Raw genomic sequence first — 18,316 nt, 5'->3', positions numbered from 1 at the left:
ATAGCATGAAAAGCAAACAGTTAGCCAGACCTACTGGCTATTGGTTCTGCACCTGTGCATTGTCCTGTGATTCACAATGTGTATACTCTACCAGGGGTGACACATCATACTCCACTTCCATGTGGCCTCTTTGTGTTTAATGCAAATACGGTGATAAACACAATGACTACTGAGAAATGATAGTCCTGAGTCAAATGTAATAACACACAGTTTTATTTCTACACATCGTGTACCACATTAGCCTCCCAGCCTATCCCAAACACCCTCCCCTTGTCTCCCACTACAAACACCGCAAAAAACCCTTAAGCTGCCACCCCTCCCAGTGTGGACACCCTAACACATTTGCCCATTCAGTCCTATTGCACATTCCGAATCACACCCCTCCCCCTGCAACCACCCTAACACAACCATCCACTCCAACCGCCTCACACTGCAAATGCCCCAAAATACATCTCCAACCCTTCCCCCTACAAATACCCCTACACACAAATCATCTTCTCTCCCCCTACTATTGCAAATAGCATATCACACCAAACACACTCTCGCTTTCCCGTGCCAGGGAAACATGCAAATACATGCATTAAGAATCTTGATGAGAAATGTTACTACAAGTAGACATACAATTATGAAACGTGTGTTGATTTGACAATAACTAGGTCTAAATGTAATTTAGTCCCAATTCCACCATGAAACATAATTCATTTCGAATAGGGTGTGCAGGCAGAAATGGAGACAGTTTTGCAGTTGACAATGTATTTACTCACAAGTTTCAAACAGCTTCACTGGCCCAATTATTTAGAGGTATGATTTCAATGCCACGATGATATTAAAGGGTACTGGTACAGATGCTTTCAGGTGACCACTGCTAGCAGAGTCATAATGCCTAAATGTATTAATTGCATACAGCTATGAAAGTTATCACATTGAGGCTCTTTGTTGAGCTTGAATGTCTGGAATCGACAGGCTCCAGGGTATTGTGTTATTTGGAAAGGACTGAAACCCCGCGAGATGAGATCATGGTCATATTTCATTCACTGCAGTGCACTGAAGGAGTGAAAAGTACATAAAGGGGAGGTGATAGGGGCACTGGGAAAGCACAGTCTGAGATTGCATTGCGCCTGTGTATTCTTCCTGTCCGTTTTCACCTGCAGCTCTGATATTTTGACAAACTAAGTTCACCTAAGAATGAGTTCTGAGTTTCTTTTCCAAGCCACGCTCTCATCTCTTAGCTGCGCCCACAGCATCCCTTAACCTCAAAACACTGCACCTCGGGCAACCCATGTCCTATGCGCCTCACTCCACTGACTGCACAACACATCATCACTGTAACCAGACAACAAAATGACCACAAGTGCAACTATTCAAGGTGGTGAGAACGTCCCTGAAGGTGTTCCAATCCTCTAGACCTTGAGGCACAATATTAAGCTTTGAACCTGGTATTAATTTTTTATCATCCTGCCTTCAGTTGAATGGGAACAACTGTCTTCGCCTAGCTCAAATGAATAGGCTTTGTCTCCCTGGTTCAGATCCCAAACTTGATTTTCACAGCCTGCATCTATGAGGATTTTTAGCTCTTACCCACACAGGGTTCCTATCTCATCTGCTAATCTTAACTTTTTTTCCTTCAGCGTCATTGGCAGGAACATGCACAGTGGCTGCACTGGGAGACAGAGCTGCATGTCTCTGCAAAATCAGCATGTCAGGCCTCTCTCTGTATTCTCTTCTCTTTGAACTCAACTCCAGCATTCCCTACGTCCTCATCCTCCTTGACCTTTCCTCTGCTTTTGACATGGTCAACCACACATTCCTGATGGACCGACTCCCCGAAAACCTGGGCATCATGGATCAGGCCCTGGCATGGCTGACCTCTGTCCTCTCTGACCGACCCTTCCAAGTCCAGCTTGGGTCCTTTCTTTCCACCACCTCTCTATCCACATGTGGTATTCCCCAGGGCTCTATCCTCTCACCCTAGCTCTTCAATGTCTATCTGGCCCCTTTTGACCTTCTGATCTCTACCTTCTCCTCTAACTTTGAGTGTTATGCGGATGACACACAGCTCTCTTTCAGGCTACCCTCGGCCTTCTCCCCCGCCTCCTTCATTCCTAACTGTCTATCCGCTATTCAGACATGGGGCACCTCCAACGATCTCTGCCTTAATGCCAGTAAGACAGAGATCCTCCTCATTGGGACCCCTGCTCCCGCTTTTCTTCTCTGACTCTGCCCGCCCTCCTTGGGCCCTCTCCCCTCACCCTCCTGTGAGGCAAAACACTTTGGGGTCATCTTCAACTCCACTCTCTCCTTCTCCCTCCACATTAAGGACCTTGCCAAGAAGATCCACTTCCAGCTGCACCTCCTCACGGGTATTCTCCTTTCCTCACCTTCCCACAGAAGCTCACTGTCTACAGAACCTTGGTTGTCTCTACGCTGGACTATAGCACCAGCCTCTTTCTCAATCTGCCTAACTCTACTCTTTGACCTCTTCAGCTTATCCAGAACAGGACCACAAGACTTACCCTGGGCCTCAAGCCCAGGCACCGCTTCTCTCCAGCCCTGGAATTCCTCCACTGGCTTCCAGTGCCTGCAAGGATCAAGTCAAGACCCTCTGCATTGTCCAAAATGTTTTTTGGGGCTGTGGCTCTCACTATCTTAAACTCTGTCTTCCTAAATACCTTCCTGCTAGAGCACTCTGCCCATCTACCTCTAACTCTCTGCAGGTCAGTCACTTCTCCAAGCAGAGGGTGGGGGGAATATCTCTCTCATCTGAAGGAGCCTCCATCTAGAATGGCCTCCCTGCCTCTCTTCATCTTGAGCCGGTTCTCCTTAAGTTCTGGAAGCTCCTCAAGACCCTCCTTTTCTCCTCTTCTTTCTCTCTCCCTATCCCCTGCTAATCTACTCATGCTTCGGCTTCTCCAACTTTGATGACTGGCTGCTTGGTGCTCCCTGAGTCTTACAGGGCACCATGCCCCTTCCCCATCCCTGGACCAGTCCTCCTGCACTTGCCGCCTGGCCCACATTGCACAGCCGAATGGCCTATCTTGTGCTTCCTGGATGGGATTACATGGAGTTGTCCCAGCCTCCCTTGCACTTAACTCAGAGCCCATTGCCCTGGTTGCACTTCCCCATGCACCCTCTCACCTGCACTTTGCGTAACGTCCTTGCGTGATCTAGATGTCACAAGGCCTAGTAAGATTGTTTGTCTTGTCTTCCCTTTGTTCCCCTTCCTTGCCTTGTTATGCCTTGAAACACTTGTGTATAGGTACATAATAAATATCGAATCAATCAATGAATTCTCCGTCCTTATAGTATCTTCCTTTCACTGAAATGTAATTGTCGCTTATATGTTGATTTACATGGCCACCCATGTTAGTTGTGTTTAGCATCAACAATAAGTTTATATGTATTTGGGTGCAACTTTCAGTTACTGCATAGCAAATGTGCATCTGCCCTCTATCTAAGTGGTCATAGGCATGTTCTATGTGTCTGCAAGCAATTGTAATCTAAGTGTCTGCGTAGCTTCATGCATGGATGCATATGTGATCATGTCTAACAAATCTACATCATAGTGCCAGTGATGTCATCAGCTTCTGCATGCTCACAGTCAGTCTAGTTGTTCCATTGACTGCAAACGTATATCTTTGGTGATGTCATCAGGATAGGGTCTAAATGGCAGTCTGAGTGACTAACGTTTTTCACATTGTGCGGTACATCGACGATGGAGATGAGGGAATCAAGAACAATGTGCAGATTTCATTTTCTGCCGCCATGATGAGAGTGGGACAGGTGCGAAGAGGACCACATTTAGGCTCCCTCTTCAATCCCCCTTTTGTCGATAGATCACCCACACTTCCTTGACCACTCTCCCTGTTCATGTGCGGCTTTGGAATCCATACTTTTGCCACTCCTCCCAAGTGACATGTGTGCGCCGCTTGTTTGTCTGAACTACAGGCACCATACCCATTTTCCCATGGAGTTGCATGGATCTGGGGGGAAATGAGAACCTTGTACCTGGAGGAAAGAAAAGACATTTCATTCAAGTGTGACTGTAACACTTTGAAGGTCTGTATCTCTCTGTCTGTTTTTGTCTGCAAGTCCAATAATATGTTTATCCCTATTGTCTTCTCAGTGGTCTTCTTACACTATGCTATAGCTACTCTAATAACACAGAATGCTAGAATTACTAGCACTTAGGCAGCTATGAGTACCTTCAGTCCATTAGCCAGCCATGGTGATATCCAGGAGAAGATATAAGTCAACCAATCTTTATCTTCTTCTACTGGGCTATTTTCTGACTCCATCTTGGCATGCTGGTCTGATAATTGAATTATTGCCTCTGTGAGTGTTCTATTCTCTCCATTGTGGGAGGGCACGAATGTGCAGCAAGAAGGCCTGATCTTTGTGCACACACCTCCTTCCATGGCTGTGAGGAGTAGGGTCATTATTTGGACAGCTCTCAGTTCTTCTTTGATAGCATTGAACCCCTTGACTGTCAAATTTATTGTCTGCAGGAGCTCCCATCTGGTGATCTGGAACCAATTAGCATTTGAGCTGGCCTGAATTCCTGGGATAACTAATGCGAGAAATATTTCAGTTCTGCTAAACAGTCTGTGATCTGGTGTTATCGCATCTAGTGCTTCTTCCATCTTGGTTGAAATGTAGTCTCCCCTCTTCACTCTTGTCAGCTTGCAGACCTTCTCTTCCTCTGGTGTGCCTCCATTTTGGGGAACCCATCTACTTGTATTTCTTTTCGAAGTGCCACCAATGCTGGTGTGTTTAGCTGTACTACAGAGCATATTCCTCCCAGGTTTGTTGGTAATTGCATGTATGCCTTGAAGCCACAGGCCCAATAGTGGTCCATTATTACTGTGGTACCGACCTTCAGACCTGGCATCTTGGATGTTTGTTTGCATCCTTTGTTCACTCCAACTTTCACTGGACCGTAATTCTGGAAACAAAGGTAAGAATTCTCGAGTGGAAAAATTGGCATAGGGCCTGCTTTTGTTTTCCACCCATGTGAGCAGCTTGGTGCTGGCCATCCATTCCTTAAGACAGTCGTCATTCTCCTTCTGTGCCACCTCTGCTGGAACTTGGGCCATACACCCCACCATCCCTTCCATCAGCCCTTCTCCTGTGAACACTTGTCCATACACCAACAGTTGAGGTCTCTCTCAGAATCCTGGCAGCTCTCCTATCTCCCTTTTCCCCGTCTTTGGGCATGGCAACTCCTTTTTTTGTGAGTATCCTTGCCTCTCCTTTGTTTTGACCATCTCAACTGTATTCTATGGCCTGAACTCCAACAGCCATCTACCATTGCTTGAGTTTTCACATAACTGTCTTCATACGCGAACATCTTCTATGACATTCATTGCAGTGTGGCAAATCTTCCTTGAAATCGGCCCCTTGTGGTTCAGAGCACCAAGTGCATGAGGCATTGTGGTCTGGCTGCTGGAATTTATGTGCCTTTGAATGTTCTGGAAGCACTCATGGCATAGGGGATGAGAGAGCACACATATCAGCTCTTCTGCATGGCTTCTCTTCGCACCTTGATCATATCCTGATACCACATGTTATTAGTCACGTGGGCTGAATCAGCGAAATAGGCATTTACATGCTCAAAATAAATGCCTGTGCTTTGCCTGAGTCTTTTTACCTCTTCAGCAGCACTGGTGACCTGCTCAGATATGGCTTCAGCAATAACAGGAATCAGGGCTATGTTGGCATATACTTCAATGTGTGTGTGACAATGTAACCTTTGGCAATGCAAATAGGGTAAAGAGATAAAGACAGTAATAGGCAGAAAATGTCAATACAATGGTTCTGGCAGCAGCTTGCATGTTTTATAGAGCTGTGCTTTCTCTGCTTGATCTATAAATTTGACACAAACGCTTACCAAAACTCTTAATGTTCAGCATTATCATTAGTTGGGATAGTTAAGCTCTTCTGTGGTAATATGCTGCTAATGCAGCAATAAACAGCTGCTTGAAAATAAATTGCACCTTTGGGAGACCAAGCAAAGTAATAATGGGTATGTTACGTCTTGTCAGTATTGGATAGGTGTGTGCAGCATAAAGAAGGAAAGCATAAACAAAAACGTTTGTCGTATCATTTGTTCTGAAGTTACTATGCGTTCAAAAAGCACTTTTCCGTGTTCATGCAAGTGTGAAATGTATTATCAAAAATCAGTCCAAATATTTGCGATGATCACCTAGCATGAGGAAAAATACAGTCTACCTAATCTAGCTTTCTATATGCTCCCCTCTAGCTCTGGTTCTTGACCGTTTCTGGATATGCCACTGTGTTTCTTCTTTTCATTCTTGTGGTGTGTCGTCTACGAGTTGGGTCAGGGGGGTCCCACCTCTGCAGGTCTTGACATCTCCAAGGTAATTCCAAGCTTTTTTCCCACCAAATTTACTGCTGTGTCAGTTATTTGTTTACGGTATAGAGGCCCTGAAAGTGAGTCTTGTGCCACGCCCTAATGAAGTTATTAACTAAAACTTGACCTCCAGGGTAAAGAAGAGGTTCTTTTAGAAGTTCATGTGGTTCTACTGTTGTGTCAACTTCATGATTCTACTTCAAACTCCAGGGCCTCGTATCCAGCTGTTGAGATATAAAAGAAGCACTAGCCATCATCTAAGCAAGATATTCATACATTTCATTACCAAGAACAAAAGCAACATTTTGGACATCCATTGATGCTCCAGTGGGAGGAGCAAGTGGCATATGCATGCATCCCCCTGTCACCACCTCATGAGGAGTTAAATGGTGGTCAGATGCAGGGGTGATTGTTCATTGTTAATAATGCAACGGGTAAGCAATGAAGCCATACCTTTTTCAGTGTTGTTTTCATTTTTGCAATCTTTTCTTTGAGCATGCCATTGAGCCATTCAAATTACCATTTGCTTGTGGGTGATATGCACAGGAAAACTTGTGCTTAATTCCCAGCAGGGCTGTGATGTGCTCACTTAATTTAAGAAGTGAGGTCCATTGTCAGATCATAGAACCTTGCACATCCCCTACCGTGCGCAAATCTCCCTGATGAGGAATTTCACGGTACAGAGGCCATTGGGGTGTGAGCATGGACCAACTTCGATCCAATGAGAAAATGGGCACACTACTGCAAGCATGTACCTGAAGCCATTACACACTTGAATCATGTCTACATAATCTATATGAAGGTCTGGAAGGGCCCATTAGGGCACGGTATTGCACCTCTCACTACACGCAATCTGTGTCCTTTTGTAAACTGCTGACATACAAGGCAATTATTCAAAAAGGATGCAACATGTTCTGCCAGGTTGGGACTGAACCAGTCTTCCACTATCTGTGTTGCAAGAACTTATTTGCTAAGATGAGTTGGGTAGTGCAGCTGCGTGAGTGCTGTTAGCAATAATGTTCAGGACATCACAGGCTTTCCAGTGCTCTACTGTCACCACATTGCATCTGTGGGGGCTATTGAACCCCCCTCCATATTCATAGCTCCTTTTCATCTGCTAATTCGTGTCCTTGTAGTTCTATTATCTGGGTGATGGTAAATAAACTATATCCTTCTCACACTATCATGCATAGCGTGTGCATGTGTTTGTTAAGTGGAGTACCAAATTCAATTAGTTCTAAAAGATAGGCTGCTCGCTTTGGTGTCTGCAGCTTCATTGCTGCAGAAACCACATCCTCCGCCCTCCTGTGGATTGACATTTCACTACCCCAATAGCTGCTGGAAGCTGTAGTCCTTCTATGAACCAGTCTAATGGGGGCGTGTGCTGCACTGGCATGCAGTCAGCACATTGGAAGCCCCTCCTTTCCAACATAACAGTCTTGCATATACTGTTGATGTCAGGTAGGCGGAGTTGGAATACACTGTGATCTTCTCATCCTCATGTGTCTTTAACACTATTATGAGTGCTACTAATTCTGCCGCTTGCGCTGAAAAATGAGATGGTAATCTCGCACTTGTTACCACTTCAAATGTTACGTTCTGCTGTAACTTCACAATTTCTGTCCCAGTATGTTGTTATCTCGTTGCCTGGTCAATTGTCGAGGGCCCAGCAATAAAGAGTACCTCCCCCCTCGCAAGGGCAGTCTCATGTGCTCTAGAAATGCCATAATATTCAGTATATGTTACACAGTAGTGTATATAGTCTTGTTCCTCTATTGGCTCTGCGATGAAAATGTCCCCAGGTTTACAACACTACACCTCACTACTTTTATCGCCGGATTTGAGATAATTACCTCATATCTGGATAGTCTCTGTGTGGTTAAAATGCTCTTATGGTTTTTAAGAATGGCAAAAAGGGCATGCTCCACGAATAGGGTGGTGCTACAGCCCATTGTGACACTTGCCAACTTCCCTACTGCAAATGCAGCAATAGGCAGTGCTCGTTCGCAAGGGTAATGGCCTCTCATTACTGGATCTAAATGTTCACTGTAATAAGCTATTGGTTTGAGCCCTAAGGTAGTCTTCTGTGTGAACACTGCTAGCATTACTGCTCCATCTTTGTGTGAAAACATATAGAATTCTGCACTATAGTCAGGGATCCCTAAGACTGGAGCTGTGCAGATTGCCCCTTTCAGTTCTTTGAATGATTTTGTCATATCCCCTGTTCATGTTAGCTTGCCGTCCTCCTTCAGAGCCTCCTTGTGCCCATTTAAAAGAGGTCTATTATATGTGCTGTAATCGAACAACCAGACATTGCAATAATTGCAAAGACCCAAGAATTGCTGCATCTCCCTCACTGTCTTTTGTGGCAGTGTCCTGAAAATCGCTCCCATTGTAAACCAAAACAAAAATTCAGGGGTTGCAGGGGTGTCCCCCACATATTCAATGTAATAATGTCTCTGCAAAAAATGTTGACTTTTTTGTCAGGAGCCATTTTTGCGTGGACATTATTACATGGAACCTTTTTCACTGGGTAGACATCTGTGTTATACTGTGATTTAAATGGTACCAAAATTCCCTGCTGTACTAGTGCAGAAATTGTCTCAAAAAATCCTTTGTATGCCTCCCTAGATAGAGTATATTGCGTTGCTCTCATCAAGATTGCCCCTGGCTTGAGCTTGATTTTAACAGCTGATGCCCCTTTCAACAGACCAATGACATATGGGCTATTGGCCGACAATAAGCTCATTACTTATGCCAGATCTTCCTCGAGAAATGGCTGTGGCACTTTTTTCATTAGGGCCGTTTTCTGCATAATTCCCCGTAATGAATTCTCAGCCAGTACATAAGGCTCATAAAGAACACTGTTTCAATATCTGAATAGTCATCTCCAAACAGTTATTCATCTGTCAAGTCAGTCAGCCTGTGGCCTTCTCCCACTGCATTTACTGCTCTCCATGCTCGCCCTATATCATCTGTCCTGTGCAATACTATTCTTTCGTCTCTTACTATAACTGTCTCCAAATCGAATGGGAAAACCTGTCCTTCATCCTCGTCTAAGCGGATTTCTGGTCTTAACAACACTTCATTGGGCAGGCAAAGCAGCTTGCCCTGTATCCCTGGAAGCCATGCTTACAGCACTTCTGCCCCATATTGAAATAGGTTGGGGTCTAGAGGCACCACATCTGCACAGACTGTCAGCAAAAGGCATCCCTTGCTCAGTAAACGAGATGCCCTTCTTGAGTTTACTCTTCATTTCTTTTGCCATTATGTTAACTGGTGTCTGGTGGGAATAGAACAATGGAATGGTGAGGTCATGTTCCCTAATGGAAATTTGCAATTCATCAGTAAATAGAACCACATCCGTAGCCCCAGAGAACCCTTGAGCATTCATGGCAATGCCTGACATCAGGTATCTCCCTTCCCTATTACAGGATCTAGTCAGCCCCATATCTATAAGAAAAGAGACATATGGTTACCCCTACACATGGCTCCATGTTCAGGTCTGGTGTACCAGATAGGGTTGTACACATCAGGTCAGTCTGTGGGCTGTCCTGTTTTGGGTATAATGCCATCCCTGTCCCTGTGAAAGGATTCCATTGCACTATGGCTGCTCCCCCTAGTCTCTGTATGGAAGTCTGCATTACAGTGTCTGCATGTCTCACAGCTACAGAATTATGCTACATTGGTGCTTGAGATACTGCTTGTGCTGGCTATGTGTACGCCCGAGCCTGCGATGTATGTATCATAGGCTGTTGTGACTGGACTGGTGCATATTGTGCTGGTGCCATTTGCAGTGCATATGTCTGCGTCTGTGTGTGATCCTGGGCATAGTAGTCAGGTTGTGCTGTATTATGCATTGGTGGGTATGTCTCCTCCCCACCCTGCTGCATTCCCTCTCTCATTCTAAACACTCGGCATATATGGCCTATCCTCAACATTCTTGTATCTCCTGAATATATTGGAGTGGGTCTTCATCCTCATGCATTTTGTGTGCTATTATTGTGCTTATGTCAGATGTGTCTGGGAACTGTGCTCTTAAAGCCCGCCATACAGCTACTCTATAATTATTGAACATCGCTCCATTGTGCGTTTTGTTCTGTGCTATCACTCCAGGATACCCTGCCCATTTCCAAACGTCATCAGCTACATCCCCAAAAATGGGTGAAGGTAAGCTCTTCATGTCTCCCACTGCTAATGTTGTCCCTGTTGTCAGTCTTTCTAACTCATAAATCCATTTCCTAGCTCCTGCAGTTAACAAGGGTAACTTACACCTCAAATTATCCTTGTCCGTCTGTTGCCACGGTATATATTTTGGTCTTCCGCTACTCTTTTCTAGCAAAAGAAACTGTGTCAGCCCCACACTTCTGTCATGTCTCCCTAAGCTTTTAGCAACGGTGAATGTTCCCATCATGATGGTCCTCCTTCATCCAGGTAGTTCCCTCAACCTCTGCGCATATGGGGTAACCTTGTCTGAGCAATGTGATCTACTAGTGGAGCACTTAAGGTGCCCCTCAAGTTCCAATTTTCCCCTTTCTGGATCTTCCTCTTCATCTCACAGTGTCTCTCACTCTTGGATCCTTCCCTCATAGTGGCAGAATAGCCTCCTCCCTTTGTCGTCATTGCTGTCCCCTAGGCCTTCGTCTGACCCCATTGTCCCCAAAATGTCATCGCTGTTTTCACACCCATTGACCTCAAGGTGTAGTCTCCTCAGCATGTTTTCCCTTGTCGTCTCCTCATTGCTTTCTCCAGTGAGTCACTTCACCCCCTTTATGGGGATCCCGCTATGCTTCCGCTTGCCTCTATATGGTTAGGAAAAAGGCATATGGCACCCCAGCATGTAACTTGGATGAGCATCCAAGGCTTAAGCACTCAGGAGGTGATTCTGTCTGCTTCTCAAGTACAGTGAGTCCCAAAGACCCCACAAAGGAATGTCCACACACTATGTTAGGTGATAACACAGCTTCTTTATGTAAAATAAGGTACAGTAAAATATATACATAAAAATAATAACACTTTGTACTCAGGCAGTTCTATTCAATATAATGGCAAATATCTACACACACTATGTTGTGCCATACTAGATTTAAATAATGCACCAACTGCTGACACCAACTGCTGACAGTTTAAAAAGGCATGTGAATTCTACAGTAAGGTGAATTGCCATAGAGCAAAGAATGAAGGCAGGTCAGTGTCAAAATATAGGTTATCAAGCCTTGTTCTATCGAGAGAGGGGCGCCCGCTACCTTTGCAAACCAAATTTCAAGGAACCTGGGATTGGTAACCCTAGGTCTCCTGGGGGCAACCAGACGTGGTCTCCCTCTCACGATGCTTAGAGAGGTATCAGCTTCACCTCACTGATGATCCCCAACAAGGGTGAAACCTGTGTATGGGGTTGCTGATGGTACTCTCGTTCAGGTTGGAATTGCCATTGCATTTCGGTGCTGGATTGCCTCTGGGCAGGACAAAGACTTATATGCAAATGGATATTTCCCATCTGTGAAAGGCACAGTGAGAAAAAGCAGTGGCTGCGAACTCTCAAGTGGTTAATAACCACTGAACAGGTTATCAAGCCTTGTTCTATCGAGAGAGGAGCATCCGCTACCTTTGCAAACCAGTGTCAAAATATAGGCAGTATACTTTTGTGAGACTGAACTAGTAAAACTATGTGAGGATTCCCCCACCTCGGCAATCTGTAATGGAAAGGTTAGGGAATACCTTATGTTGCCTTTTACAGCTCAGTACAAACATGGTCAATAATGCTCTGCTTTCTTTCTTAAGGTTCCACCAACCAATGTTGCTGAGTTGCCACAGGAGAACAGGATCCAAGTTCAATCTGGGACCCCTGGACAACTCCTGAGGCTGGCCTCCACCTCAGACATAGGGTAAGAGTAGGCCAGGCTGTCAGCCTGTACACCAAGTGCCTTACATTTACACTTGGGGTCACCCTTTCTGTGGTCCAAGGCTCCACAGTCCCAACAGGTGCCAGGAATGCAGAGAACTGAATTGGATCCATTTGGAGCCTGCTTTGCAGCAGGAGCACCACTACTCTTACTCCCACCCCATGGAACATATCCCCAATAAGTTTCTGGATCTTAGAGGGAGAAGTTTTAGATTTATTCAGATGTGGCTACTTCTTGGACTCCTCAGCCTTCTGAGGGGTCCCTTTCATTTTTTACTTGTCCATTCCACCGAGATCCTTAGGGAGCACCCAGTGGGAGTCCCAGTTATCAGCCAACTTGGTCAACTTAAAGGAATCCAAGATGTTCTGGTCAGCAATGTACTGACACGGATCTGGTGAACAAGCCTCAGAGAAATGTTTTTAAAAAAAACAGGAGGTGAGACAAAAGACTTGGCTTTGTAACCATTAACCCAACCCATCATATTCATATGTGTAGCACTCACCCAATCAACCCAAAACATATTGTCTCTCTTCCTATATGCTCCAAAACCCTTAAGGTACTGGGCAGGTGTTTTGCCAAACTTGTTAATCACATAAGCTCTCAATTACTCATACTCACCTCTTTCTTCCACACACAGTTTCAAAATATAGTCATAACTAGGCTGAGGTAAATTACTTATTGAACATTTAGCCCAATCTCTGAGGTCAACATCATGGATACCACAATACAGCTCAAATGCTTCTATTCATTGGAGGATATCTGTACCCTCCACATACACACTAACCAAATATTTCATAAATGTGTTAGCAGGAGACTCCCAACTGGTTTGGCTGAAGTGTCCAACCTAGCATTCTCCAGTTAGATTATTTGACTTTCAGTGTCTATGTATTTGAGTGCTACCTGGTGTGCCAACTCCTCGTTCTTCAACTCAGCTTCAATCTCTAAATGTTGGTATTCAAACTAGTTTCATCCTCAATAACTCATGCTCCAGGCTTTCCAATGTTGGGTTTTGAATAGAAGTGACAGGAAAGGTGGCAATCTCATTGGCAGCAACTGTGACTTCACCAGGGGCTTGGTCCCATCAGAGCCCTCCCCACTGTCATCATGAGTATCACAATCTGCCTGGAAATCCACAAGGGAAGCTATAAACTCCACCGTAGACATATCTTCAAAATCTATTTCTCTCACTTAACAATCACTCTAGCTTCTAGGCGCACCCTGGTAAATTTACCATTTGCAATAGTTTCCATTGTTTGTAGTGTAGTTATACTATTTTACCCCACTATACCAAACAATTAACAAAAGTGTGGATATTTTGTAGTAGCAAGGTTAAACACATAGGGCCTCATTACACGGATGGCGGAGAATGGTTCATGCCGGTAAAATACCGGCACCGCCTTGGGGGAAAGGGGAATTACCGCCCCATTCCAAGGTTGGCGGGGCGGTAATTCCCCCTTCCACCATTGCCCTTCCCCATTCCCATTTTTGCCCCATAGGGCTCAATGGGAATGGAGAAGGTGCTAATTACGGTACCGCAAATTGCGGTACCGTAATTAGCTCCCTGGGTCCCTTTGCGGGTTGGTTTTTAACGCCTGCAAAAAGCAGGCGTTAAATCCCCCAACCCGCAAAGGGAGCTCGTAGTAAGGTGGTAAGGATTTACCGGTACCGGTATTTTACAGATATTGGTAAATCCTTACCGCCATCCGTGTAATGAGGCCCATAGTCTTAAAACCAGTAATTCCACTGCTGTACCACCAGTGTAAAGACTGGAGAGGGTGTAAATACTTCTGCCCTCTATATGGTTGGGACAAAGGCACAGAGCACCCCGGTCAAGGTTCTCTATATGGTAGCTTGGACGAGCAACCAAGGCTTAAGCACTCAGGAGGTGATGCAAGCTGGTTTGTAAGTACAGTGAGTCCCCAAGCCCACACAAACGATTGTCCAAACACTATGTTTGGCGATAACACAGCTTCTTTATACAAAATAAGGTTCAGTAAAATATACATATAAATAATAACACAATGTACTCAGGCATTTCTATTCAAAATTAATGGCAAATATATACACACTCTATGTTGTACCACACTAGATTTAAATTCAGTAATAATGCACCAACTGCTGATATTTTAACAAGCATGCAAATTCTTAAGTAAGGTGTAATTGTCATAGCACAAGGAATGAAGGCAGGTTAGGGTCAAAACATAGGCAGTGTAGTTTCATGATACTGAACTAGTAATACTGAGTGAGGATTCCTCCACCTCGGCAACCTGTAATGGAAAGGTTAGGGAGTACCTTATCTTGTCTATTAGAGCCCAGTCCAAAAATGTTCAATAATGCTCTGCTTTCTTTCTGCAGGTTCTACCACTCAATGTTGCTGAGATGCCAATGAAGAACAGAATCCACGATGACTCTGAGATCCCTGAATGACTCCTGAGGCTGGAAGATGTTCTTCCTCATCCCAGTACCTTTGGTGCCTTGGTAAGCAAAGTGGCTGGGTTTTTTTGCTTCACTCGGCCGGAACCCCTGAAGGATTGGCCCCCTTTGGAAAGAAGGAGTCATCAGGATGCCGTAGCCAAGAGTAAAAAGAGGAACCAAGCACCTTTGTAATGGCAGCAGCTTTGGTCTTCTGGGTGGTCACCATACGATGGTTGCTACTCTGGCTGTTGAAGTCATAGGAAGGTGAAACTTGCTGTGGACTCCGGAAAGGGCAGGCTGAAGAATAGAAGACACCTGGGAACCTCAGTTGCCTTCCAGTGAATACGAGTGCAGTGGCAGAGGTATGTATCGGGTTTCAGGATTTCAGGGTTTACCGACTTTTGGATCTTCGGTGCTGCAGCTGTAGCACGGACCTCTGGGTGACTTCTGGTGACTTGGACTTAACCCCTCGACTGGACAGCAGACCCTCACCAGAGCTGGACTACCAGGACATCTTCTATAGATTTTGGGGGTAGGTAACCCACCGGAGGACCCTCCTCTGCATACAGCAAACTAGAATCTTCTTCGGTGGGAAAAAGTGGTCAGATGTCGTAGCAGGGATGTCCCTTGAAGGACTCCTTCATCAGGTGGAACTTTCACAGCTCTGGCTGTCAAGCAATACTATGCAAGGGTACCCCTCATCTGGGCTGTAGATAGCAATCTGGCTTCCAGTGGTCAAAAAACTCCTCTGGACCCTGGGTAACATAACTGGACTTCTTCAACTCAAGATGTCCAAGCAGTTCTCTTCTGGACTTAGAAAGGCCTCTTCTCTGGAAGGCAGGCACACATGACTGGCTTTCAGGGTATTTCTGATGAAGAGTAGCAGGTGCACGATATTCCCTCGTAGCTCGGAAGGAGGTCTCCTAAACAGGTCCTCTCTTGGATCATTCCTTAGAAGAGACAGCAGCTTTTGGATTACATGAAGACAACGCAACAGCAGACGTCTTTCCCCTGCTGGGCTCCAGGGAACAGCTTCAGGTTTCAGCTTCAGCTTCTGAATAAAATTGGTGAGTGAGAGGTCTTCTTTTATTCTCATTTGGTCCCTTTTCACTGAGGCTAAGCCAGGCTCAACAGCCAATCATTCAAAAGAAAATACATGCAGGCAAGTTGCCTATCAGGCTCACAGGCATTTTGGCCATTCACTCCACACAGACACCCATAACACAGGATGGGGATTGGAATAAGAACCAGGCCTTTCAGCACACTACACTGCATTTACTCCAGTTTCAATCAGAGCAGTCTCAGGCATTGTGTCATACAATCAAACCCAGACGCCCACAGAATATGAGTTCACTCCAGAAACCATTCAGACAGGTCCCACCCCAAGGATGTAACACACATCGCCTGGGAAGGCTCCAGTCAGACTGACGGGAGGCATCCACAGAGCCATGTATGGTATTTGCACCCAACATCCAGTCAGTAGGAATGGGACAGAGGCTTCCCAGGACTTTGGGAAGAAGGTAAAATGCAATAAAAACCAATAGATGCCACAGTAGCCATCTTGCCTTTTTTTCAGGAATCCATTGATTTCTATGGCAGGGCCTGGTTGTCCCACCCAAAAATGGAGAACACTCAAAGCAACTGCCAAGTCAGCCTGTAGCTGTCACCAGCTCATACCCTGCTCTCTGTGAAACGCACAGTTGACTAAAAAGACACATATAGAGGTACAAGGTTGTACCTCCACCCATTGGCACCATGGGTACCATAAAGGTATCCCATGGGGGTTGTTCACCAACAAGGAAAACATGAAGAACTGCACTGGCAGGGGTCCAGGCTGGATCTCAGTGGCAGAACAAATAGAGAAGACACACAGAGAGAAGTGGTAAGACAAGGAATAAGAGGCACTGTCCCTCCAAAAGGCATTTCCAGCATCACATTCCTGCTCCTGGACAATATCCCAATCCTTCTCCTTATTACCTCTGTATCATCATAATTAAGATGTTCAGGACTTGTCACTATGCCCTCTACCTCCTTGAGACACCTCGCTCTATTTTCTCTACTTTTCTCTATTTCCCTTTACTGTCTTCTGCCATGTTGACATTCTTTAACAAGTCTTTCAATTTCCGTTTTCCTTTCTTAATTGTGTCTGCCTTTTCTTCCCACCTTCTGCCCTTCTTTTCACCTTCACCTCTATTTCTTTCTGTCTTCTATTCCTTTCTATTTCCTCTCTCTCCTTCTTCTTTTTTTCCTTTCTCTGCCTCCTTTCCTGTTCCTTCCTCTGCTCCCTTTCTCTTCTGCTCACTTCCTCCACTTCCTCCATTAGCTCTGCCCACTCTTTTTAAGGATTTCAATCGGGCGACTAACACCTTAGTCTCAGCACAGTATGCAACGTGCAAACGAAATGCTTATGTGTGATAGATTAGATTTTATATTGAGATGATACACCACTCATATCACACCCCCTTTTCAAATACCCTGGGTCACAAAGGACCATGAACCAGGCTAGTTAATGTTAATGTAAAGGACATTTGTACTGCGCACTATCACCACCAGAGTGGTCCCCTGGAGCTCTGGCTGCTCTGAAAGAGGGGGGGGAGGTTGGGTTAGTGGGGGGAAGCAGGAAAAGTGCAATAGAGCAGTGATGTGCTGTTTGCGGCCTCAGCTCGGTGGGTCCGTTGGCTGGGCCTGGGGTGTTTGCGATCGGTAGTCGTCGTGTACTGTTGCGCGAGCCTATGCGTAATTATTTATTTATTTATTTATTTTTTTGCAGTGTAGTGAAGTTTGTGTGGTTTGTTATGCTGTAGGTTTTGGTTGTGTTGGTTTGGAATGTGAGAGGTGTATGCAGAGGGGAAATTGTTAGTGGAGTTGGTTAGTTAGCATCTCTATCCTGAATTGAGGCGCTGGGCTTGTGTAGTCTCCCCTGATGCGCCTGTCCTGATTTGGGTCCCTGTGAGATTCAGGGTTCCTTACTCTTCTTGTCCCGCCTCTATCAGGCTATCTCATAGCCCCACCTGTTCTACTCCTGTGGCCAGTGCACCTGCCAATGTCAACCAGTCAGGTTGTGTGCTAATTGCCAATGTCTCAGCAATTCCACAACATTGTGGTACGTGATGGTAATTAAGGGGAGGGTGGGGTAGTTGTCTCTGTCTCTGTGCGTTTTCCCTGAGTTCCAGTCTATCCGGTGTCACCCGTCCAGGTGCCGTGGGAGCTTCCCAGTTATTTCTGGGGCTGTCAGTGTCTTTTCCAGTACAGTCATTCGTTTCTCTGTTCTGGTTTTCAGTTTGGGTCAGTGGTGTTGAAGAGCCAGGTTTTTAGTGATTTCCTGAATTGTAGGTGATCTTCTGTGTTCTTATTTCTTTTAGGAGGTTGTTCCAAGTTTTTGTGGCTAAGTGGTAGTTGATCAAATATAATATTTATTTATTTATTTGAAAATTAAAAGAAATCATACAATTTTTAATATGGGGCAGCAATCACCAATGGGGTAATAAGAACAATAGGAATGTAAGCAATGCACTTAGTTTAACCTTCTATCGACCCAACTACAAAACACCAGGGAATAGGAACACTTTTTGATTTTAGGTAAGATAGCACTGGAGTTAGAATTACCCCCTGCAATGTTCCGTTAACG

The sequence above is a fragment of the Ambystoma mexicanum genome, chromosome 4p, assembly GCF_040938575.1.
Source record: "Ambystoma mexicanum isolate Mex_15411 chromosome 4p, UKY_AmexF1_1, whole genome shotgun sequence".
Lineage (NCBI taxonomy): Eukaryota > Metazoa > Chordata > Amphibia > Caudata > Ambystomatidae > Ambystoma > Ambystoma mexicanum.
This window is presented reverse-complemented; position numbering follows the sequence as displayed.